General features: G+C 35.1%; 1 pseudogene; it reads left to right on the top strand.

Annotated features, from left to right (window-relative positions):
- Positions 1–263: 263 nt before the first annotated feature.
- Positions 264–362, top strand: LOC132298042 (small nucleolar RNA R71; annotated as a pseudogene).
- The last annotated feature ends 9,832 nt before the right edge of the window (positions 363–10,194 follow it).

The raw sequence follows: 10,194 nt of genomic DNA, 5'->3' as shown, positions 1-10,194 counted from the left end.
TTTGAGATAAAGACTTTATTTCAGTGGTTATTTCATTTGAATGGTCGACTTGATGTAAGCCAACACTCTTCCTACCTTGTGAATTTCTACCATTCTTGGATGATAGTGTTCTATGCAAAGAATTTTCACTCATGCTCTCATAAAGACGCCACATGTCATCTTCATGCCTATCAATGTATGAGTCACCCATGGAAGGATCAACCATACCCTTATAGTTGTCCGATAAGCTCTCAAAGAAATATTAAACTAATTGCCATTTGGGCATGTCATGATGTGGACACTTCCTAAGCAATTCATTGAAGCATTCCCATGCCTCATGAAATGGTTCTCCATCCCCATGTGAAAATTCTCGAATTGAGGTTCTCATAGCATTGGTCTTAGAAACTGGATAGTACTTCTTCAAGAACTCTTGTTGCATTTCTGCCTAAGAAGTGATTGAAAAAGGCCTAAGATTGTTAAACCAATACTTTGCCTTATCTTTTAAGGTGAATGGAAAAAGTTTGAGTCTTAAAACCTCTTTCGGCATGTCCGTATATTTTACGGTGGAACATACTTCAAGAAACTCATCCAAATGCTTGTAAGGTTCTTCACTTGGAAGTTCATGATAGTTAGGAAGCATTTAAATGGTCTGTGGCTTAATTTCATAATGATGTGCTCTAAATGGAGGCAATTGGATGCATGTAGGTGCATTATACTCATTAGGCACATAATGGTCTCTTAAAGCAAGAGGTGGATTAGCTACTTGAGGTGCAACATGAATACCTTGGTTTTGAATTCCTTGATTGTTGATGGCAGGTTGTGAAACATACAATGGCCTTGGCATTCCATATGGAACTTGGCCTTATTGTTGTGGTGGTTGGTGAATGAATGGCCTAGGGATGCCTAAAGGTACTTGTATGTTCTTATTGTGTACATTGGGATGAAGGATACCTTGTTGGTCTATGTGACCAAGGTCCTCAACATGATTGTCATTATGGTCATCCATTGATAGATTGGCTCTATTTGAACTTCCTCTTCCCCTAGGATTTCTAACGATAGATTCAAGATGTAAATCAAGAGGGACAAGAGTTGGTCTCAATGAACGACGTCCATGCATGCACAATGTAAAACACAACAAACACAAAGAATGACAAACACTATGCCTTCACAACAATGCAATTAGACTTCTTCCACAAACACTCAATTCATACTCCCATACTTTAACAACAATGATGCAAGACAATTAAAAATAAGCCTCCACGCGGGCCGACGATTTAACTAAGGGATTGAGTAAAGAAAGTCTCACAAAGGTCCTTTAGCACTTCAAGTCCAAATTTAAAGCTTAGCTTAGCAAATTTTTAGAATTTTTAGCTTTTTGCTTTCTTTGCTTGCTTGAATGCTTGATGGCTCATTTACTTGCTTCCTCTCCAACAATGCACCTAGTCAAGTAAGAACAACACAATAAGTAACCAAAAAGAAAAATAGAAGTAAAGTAAAGACACGATCAAAAGAGTACTAATCCTAATCAATTCCATAAATCCGACGTTGCCTAATCTAATCAATCATTCCCCGGCAACGGCTCCAAAAACTATGGTCGTAGTCCTACCATAAGCTTAAAAGTGTGAAATTTAAGGCGAGGGCTAAGAGTTTTACATTTATAGAAGCCACTATTACCGTCATTAAAAATATAGCAAGGGCGAATAGGGATCGTCCCAAGGGATTGTGAGGATCAAGCAATGTCGTGGAATTGTTGTTAGGGCTAGTAGGTCGAGTGATCAAACAATTGGATGGTTGGCTGATTAAAGAACAACTAAATTAAACTAAGTGATAGCAAAAGAATGCAATTAAGAGTAAGTAAGAGAGGGAGATCTTGGGGTTCAGAGATCACCACCAAGCAATACATTTCTATATCATTGACAAGTGATTAATGAGGGCAAATGGTGTGTTACAATATTGGTGTGTGTGTGTTTGGTTGATTCAACAAGCAAGGATGACTAGTTAAGCATGTATTGTCTAAACATAATGTGAAAGGCATAATACATCTAAACAACGAAGCATATATTGTCTAAACAACATGTGAAAGGCACAATAAATCAAAACAAGTCATTAATCATTTCATTAAGCTCACAATCCAAATACAACACAAGGATAGAGACATATGCTACTTGCATTCAAAAGTTTGGATCATCAAACAACAAGCATAGATTGTCCTCCCATTTAACACTACACTACCACTACACTACATCTACACTACTAGCATAAAAATAAACTAGGGGAGAGGCACAATCCATCAACCCATAAGCATGAACCATCAAGAGAATCACAAGAGCATTCCTTTAAGCACTATGTTTTGACAATCTCCAAATCTATAGCCTCAATGCACATAGACATGCATCAATAACACAAAATCTAGAGACAAGCACATGAACATCTATTCTAGCATACATAGACATATGGATAGAATGAAATGATCAATTGGAAGCATTAAACCACATAAATTATTGAATAAACAAGATATATATATATATATATATATATATATATATATATCAAAGTGTCAAAACATCAATTACAACACTAATTCCTCAATAATACACAAGATTAAGATATAGAAAGCATGTTTGGGGCTAACTCTAGCCCCAAGAGGATGTCTAGCCACTCATGGTGATGTTGCTCCAACCCTCAATGGCTAACTCCATGGTTGAAATCTGCTCCTTGTTGATGAAGAACTCCAATGGTGTCTCTAGCCTCCTCCTCCTCCTCTAAGCTTGCTCTCCAAGAGATGATATGAAAATAATGTTTTTTTCCTTTGTAAAAAGCAATCTTTATCCTTATATAGGTAGGTCAAAATGACACCTAAAATGAGCTGGGGTCGTGCACACAATATTTCCTAATGATTGGATAAAGGACAACTTTCAATGAGTTGGAATTTTAACTTTTTCGCATTGGAGGAAGTTCGATCGATCGAACCTTGGACTTAGATCGATCGAACTAGCTGAGATCTATCGAACTTAAGCTGGATCGATCCAACTGGTTGAGCTTTTTGGGAAAAGACAAATCCGAGATATTTTGGAGAGATATTTATGGGAAAAGGATAAAAATGGTTAATGGGTGGTACAGCTGTGGATAGGATCAATCATTTGAATAAGGACAAAAGTGTTCGATCGATCGAAGGATGGTGTTGGATCGATCAAACTTTTGGGACTTTATGCTTTTGGGTCTAGGCTTAGATCTATCTTGAAGTGCTGAGATCGATCATTGTTCGATCGATCGAACCTTGAACTTGGATCGATTAAACTTTGCTGCTTCCCACCTTTAGCTTCATTTCCTTCCTTCTTTCTCCACTTTGCTCCTTTTTTTGTTTAATCCCAGAATTGCTTCAATTAAGCTCTTATTTGGCTGAGTTAGCTTATGTTCGGGACAAGTGCCTGAAAATGGAAATAACATGAAATCAATCTAAAATGGTAAAGTAAGATAGATAAAGGTACTAGAATGCATAAGCTTAAGGGGTTTAAATACGTACTTTTCAGTGCTCATCAATGCCTATTGTTATTGTGCCAGAAAAACATCACACACACACACACACACACACACACATATATCATGTTAATTAACATAGCATATTTCTAAATCCATAATTACAACACCATTATTTGCCCTTTATGAATTGTCACTTCTTTGTTAACGAAACAACTATGTTGAAGCACTTCAGTTTCTCCACAAACTGATTCTCAGCCACATAATGTGCAAATCTTGCAAAGAGTTTGTCAATCACAGTGTCACCAAAATGACTAGCCAAGATAGGCTAAATTTTGCCGTCATCATGTTGGAGGCATATATTTTTTTTTTTTTTTTTTGGGTCTTTTAGGGACAGAAATGTCAGGACTGTCACCAAAAAGGGTGTCTTTAGGGACAGTTTATGTGTTGTCCCTAAAGAACTGTCAAAAAAATCTAAACTACCCAATTATTTTTGTTAACATTTTCAAACACTTGGATTTAGTTTAGAGACAGAGAGGAATCATGCATCCACTAATTACAGACTGAAAAATTCTTTATTAATCAAAGAGAAGCTAAATGTCTCTTCATCGTCAAACATGGACAATTTGAAGTTCCTTACTGGGGAAAAGAAAAATAAAAATAAATAAAAATAAAAAATAAAAGAAGGAAAAGAGAAGATTGAAAGTGTATCATGATTATTGAACTGTCAGTACACTTAATTCAATGCATTTGCATAACAAGAAGAAAGAAGTATGTTCATCAAATTATTTCCCTAAACGAGGCATCATGGAACATAATCAACTAAATAGTTTAATAAAGGAACAAGCTGCCATAGTTTTCCTCAAGTTTCAATATTCAAACAACCAATTTAAATTTTTATTTGCCCCCCACCCTCTTTCTAAAATATGTTTGATTGCACTTATATTCCTTGAAAGATGTGAGTTTTCACTCTATCAAATTTTAAAAATCTGCATTTATGTCCTTGTTTGGATTGAGGGAGGGATGTAAGAGTAGATTTCATGCTAGTTAACAACTATACATAATTACTTGACGATTTTATCCGGTTCAATATTGCACTCTTATTATAGTTGTTGGCAAAATCAATACTTGCATATTGTTTTAAATGGATGAGGTTGAGTACCAGAAGCTTAATTAGAACTCTTCATGGGTAACTATGCTTAGAAACTAGAATATTTTTTATTATTATTTTTCAAAGTTAGGTTATGGTGGGTGTTTATCTTCTTGGATTATCGTCGCTTATCTTTGCTTTTCACTATCCTTTTGTGTGTGAGATTAAGAAACCACCTCTAGATTAGTTAACCTTAAAAAAGGTGTGACAATCGTAATATAAGTGAATAGAGCTTTGATAGTTAGTGGCAGGCTAAAGCAGAAGTATCTTAGATGAACTACATATTATAAGAGGCCATGGAAAGATGTCTCACCATCCTCTATCTATTGAATGGAGTGATACTCAAGAGGATTGTGGAAAGAGGGTATTGCATGGGGATTTGCAGCAGAAGGGAAAAGAGAAAGGCATTAAAAAGAAGGGTTTGGTAATTATTAGCATTAAGGAAGAAGGAAAAGAAAGAAAAGGTTGTTGTGTGGAGGTGAGATTCCCTGATGAAAGATGACATATACAAGTCTGTTAGAGAGAGAGAGAGAGAGAGAGGAAAAGAGGAGAGGGAATAGAAGAGAAGCTTTTGGTTTGTCTGGTTGTGTAGCACAGAGAGAGATAAAAAGATGTTGTCTTTTTTTCGCGGCAAATGGTATGTAATGTACCTTAACCCTACAACTTATATCTACTTTCTAAAAGAACGGATATACCATTAGACTCAACCCCTCCTTTCATTAATCCCTAGGCTCCCCCCCCCCCCCCCCCCTCGCTCTCTCTCTCTCTCTCTCTTCCCCCACAGATGGTGAATATACTTTTTCAGTTGTAATAATTTGAGTTATTGGTTCTCTCTCTAAGTATGTTGCATGTACTTTCTCTAAAGTAAATGCTAGTTGAATTATAGTATTTTCCAGAACAGTGCTTTACCTTCATTTTTTTTTTTCCCTATTATGTAGTTAAAATCTTACTTATTACTCTCTAAGGCTTTGTTTGGTTAATGGGAAAAAAAACAACATAAAGGAAATGCATTTTCTTTTTTCTTTTTTGTTATTAGTAGAGGAAATAGAACATATGAGTGAATGATCCAAAGAGTGAAAAATTTAGTTTTAGTTTAGGGTGATAGTGGAACAGTCGACAGATAAGTCACATTTATTGTCACTCTACAGAATCGTATATAAGATTTTCAATTCTTTCGAGGTCATTGAATCCTTTTTCTCCTTTGAGAATCTTCTCCTTTGAGAATCTTCTCCTTTCTTCCACTCTATCCCAAAGAGTAACTAAGACCAATTTACCCTCGGTTTTCATGTCCAGTTGAACACTTTTTCAATTTTATTTAAGAATGAGAGAAAAATATGAAGGAAATTATTTTCCCCTTTGAATTATGATCATGTTATTCTTTGATCCCAGAAGAGTCACTGGGGTGAGTGATGTATCTAATAAGCATTTGATCGGAATTAGGTGGGCCATGTGAAAGATCAAAAAAGAAAGTACTAAAACTATGAAAAGAGATAGTGTTGTTGTTCAGTTGAAGTGCCAGCTAAAGGCTATAATATGGTGACCTACACAGAATTTGAGAGTGTCATCAAGGAAAAGAAGACTGAGGAAATGTAATTCAAACTTTCAAAGTTTCATCGAGCATCATTTTCATAACTGTTAACAAATAATTATATAGTCTAAGATTGGACATTTTAAAAATCGAAATTATTGAAACCATTCCTCTCTTAGCGTGCTTCAGCTTTGATTACGTAAACAAAATTTTGTCATTTTGATGTAATTAAGCCCTTCAATTATGTTTTACATAGACTTTAGAATGTGCCTAGTACATTTTTCTATCTGGTGAATCATGAATGCTAACTCTTCTAGTTACTAATTGAAAAAGGAAAAAAGAAAATCCACAAGTCTCTTCCTATTAAATGGTTGATCAATGAACAAGAAGAGGTCGCTTAAAATTTGAGGGAGACTTTAGAGTTTAATACAAATTGAATAATTTGTCTTTCCTTTCAAAAGATTATACTAACATGTCTTCCATAAAGTAATAAAAGGATTTCTTAAACCAGTGCAAAGGTGCCTTGATTTTTTGCTCCAATTAATGCACATCCACGGAAAACCACAGCTAAGATAGACCCTTCTCCAACTTACTGGTTCACTAGAGCCAAGAATGAACAGAATCATTCATCTCAGCTGGGTTAGGAACATTCAGATCGATAACTCCAATGGACAGAACACTCAATGGAAAGCTCCTCAACTCGCTTGGCTATTTTGTTCCTAAGTTCTTCCAAATCTGCAATTTCACTTGCAATAAATCTTCAATTTCACTTGCAATTTTGAAACCTATAATACGTATTTGCTTTTAAAAAAAATTTAAAATAAAAATTAAAAAAAAAACTACAAAAAGATCCAAAAAAAAAATTAAAGAAAACACTCTTAATTAAAAAATCAAAACTAATACATACATATATAGAGAATGATAGACGAACCTTAATTTTTTGCTTCAAATTGATGTGTATAACCATCTAAAATTCGAAGAAATTGTGACTCCAAATGGTTATTTGTCGTGTCCAAACCAGAGAGAGAACTCGAATAGAGAGGCGAACCAGAGAGATAACTCGAAGAGGGAGACGAGAGAGGCGAACCAGAGAGATAACTTGAGTAGGGAGACTATATCGAATCTACAACATCATCTTGTCTGCATCTTTTTCATCTAAAGAGAGAGAGCAGAGAGAGAAAGCTAGGGCTTATGTGTAAAGGAAGTTGGACGCATGCTATATATACTTACTAACAAAAACTACGTCGTTTTATAATGTCACATTAGTCACAGTACATTTACCGTCCCTAAAGACTAATTTTTAATTATGTTTTCTATTAAAAAAAATTATTCATGTTGCGCGAAGTTTTAGGGACAGTTATTAAAGCCCGTCCCTAAAAATAGGGTCTTTAAGGCCAGTTTTTTACAGTCCCTAAAGGTCTGTCACTGATAACCCTTTTTCTTGTAGTGCATAGTGTAATATGTTGATCTATTAAACTCTCCAACGATCCATGAGGTAGAGCGTTAGGTCAATGACTCCCAAACCGGACGGTTTTAGGGCATTAGGTGTTAAAATACCCCTAAGGACTTACAAACTCAAATCAACTAGGCTACAAATCAAAACAACCTCTATCTAATCATTTCCCACTTCTCACCTTTTGAGAGAAGTCCTCACTTTTATTTGCTTGTGCAAATTATTTATTTATTTTTAACCTAGAGTTTGGGCCCTCCACCTTTTAGCGCGAGAAATTCAATGCTTGATGAGGATAGAATCCCGGTAACTTAGTGAAAAGGGGTTGTTATCCACCTTTGTCAAGAATGAAAGTTTTCAATACACTACTAACTCAATTAGGATATAACCAAATCAATGATCAACAAAACATGTACCCCACAAATGAATGCTAGTGTGCGCCTGTGCTAGTGTAGAATCCTATAGTAAATCTCAAATCAATCACAAAATCAAGATGATATGGACCACAAATGCAAGCAAGATATCAATCTTTCAAAAAATTTACTCCTAAATGGCATCCACAAGGCATACAAGGAGTATTGGACTCTCAAGTCAAGCAATTTTTAAATTCTAAGTATCATGGCCCTCAAAAGATCAAAATCATCATAAACATCGACTTCAAATCTCAATCATGCATTTAAAACTCAACTTTAAGTAGAATGCAACAAAGACACCTTACCCCCAAACTTAAACCGCACATTGTCCTCAATGTGCAATGAGAACAATGGAAAAGATGGAAAGAGTATACCACGGTGGCGAAAGCATAAAGTCCAACAATGATCCAATATGAAAAGAGTCTCTCCTAAACTTAGAATCAACAACATATTTGAATAACCACACTGACAAACTCACATCAAATATCAAATGGAATAAGAATAATCAAATCATGCATTCTAATGCAATATAACACAAGATGAAAGAGAGATATGAGATTAAGCCCAATAGAAAATATGAAAGTAGCATGACTACACATAAGGGCACAATGGTAAAAAAAAATTATATATATATATATATTTTATGAAAGAATGTACAATGATACAAAATGTAAAAAAAAATAAAGAAATAAAAATGAAAATGAACATGTGCTATACAAAAGATAAAATACACAATGTGTCATGTGTGTGCTAAGTTTGACATCTCTAGTAAGACGAAATGTTACTTTGAAAGTTTTTTTTTTTTTTTTCACAAAAGAAAAGTAACTAAATAAAATAAAAGAAAATGACAAAAGTAAAAGAAAATGAAATACAAAATAAAATAAAAATAGAAAGAGAAAGAGAAAAAAATCAAAAAGTCAAAGGGGCTAAGCTGTGATCGATCATGACTTGGATCGATCATACCATGATCGATCTCTATAATCGCACGATGAGACAGAGGGCATCAAATTTGTAGAGCTTCGAAAAATTTTCTAAGTATAGAAGTGAGATCGATCACAGGGACAACCGGATTGATCGAAGTGACTTCGAACGATTGAATAGAAAGTTTGAACGATGGACAGAGACCATAATTCTGCATAGAATTGACTGCAGAGAGGTTCGATCGATCTATGGTCCACTTGTAATCGATCGAACTGGCACCAAATGCCTAATTTTGAGATGAAAGTGCAGAAAATCCTATGCTAAGCCCCAATGATGATAACAAAAATGGAGATTGAAAAATGGATGGAAGAATGTACACAAGAACGAAAAATAAAAAGAAATAAGGGAGGAATAAAGTTTTAAAATTCTACGAAAACTAGTGTTTAACGTCTCTAGTAAGACGTTGGGTCGACTCACTAGTCGAACGAATCAAAAACCAGATATGAAACATCCTCATTGACCTTCTTATCAATTTTCCCAAGTAGATCCTTTCTCACAACAATGTAAACACCTCCCAAAAAAATGACTTGAAAACAAATTATGAAAGATGCAATTTGTTTCCTTTCATCCACGGTCTTGAAAATGAAATCAATAATGGGCGGCCTTACACTTGGCAATGCAAAGTCTTTCAAGGACTCAATAGGAATTGCACTCTCTTCATCCCCTTTCTTTTTCTCAATGATCACCATCTCCTCACTTTTCAAGTTAGCTATAGAGTCCGTTAGAGAGTTCACTTCATTTTTGGAGCTTTCAAGGTCAAAACCACAATTTTTATACATTTCAAAAAGACTTGTCTCAAGAGGGTCTTTGGAGATAATAGAAGGAAGGTTCTCTTCAACAAGTTCCTCCTTCTCCTCTCTACCTCTATAGTGGTTACCGTCTCCTCACTCTCTAGAGTACCAATGGCCGAGATAAAATCATAATTAAAATACGGAAAGTCCTTATTAATCATGTTATACTCTATTGGATTAGCCATTGATGGACTCATCAACTCCTCAAATTGCTCACTTGCTACTTCTTCCTCTTCACTCTTCTCATTCTCATCTATATAAATTGAAGTTTTTACCATTTGTTCATTTGCCTCTTCCTTCTCCTCTTGACGAGAAAGAATACTTGCAATTTGCTCAACTCAACTTGAGCTTCTAATTTGACTAAAGTTTAAGAATGAGAATTAATAAGTTGAGTTTATGAAATATGCACATCAAGTAAAGCTAAC

The sequence above is a fragment of the Cornus florida genome, unplaced genomic scaffold, assembly GCF_030987335.1.
Source record: "Cornus florida cultivar Cherokee Brave unplaced genomic scaffold, ASM3098733v1 CherokeeBrave_3.0.0_Hap2_Chr02, whole genome shotgun sequence".
Classification (NCBI taxonomy): domain Eukaryota; kingdom Viridiplantae; phylum Streptophyta; class Magnoliopsida; order Cornales; family Cornaceae; genus Cornus; species Cornus florida.
Note: the sequence above shows the minus strand (reverse complement) of the source record. Positions and strands in the feature narration are given on the sequence as shown.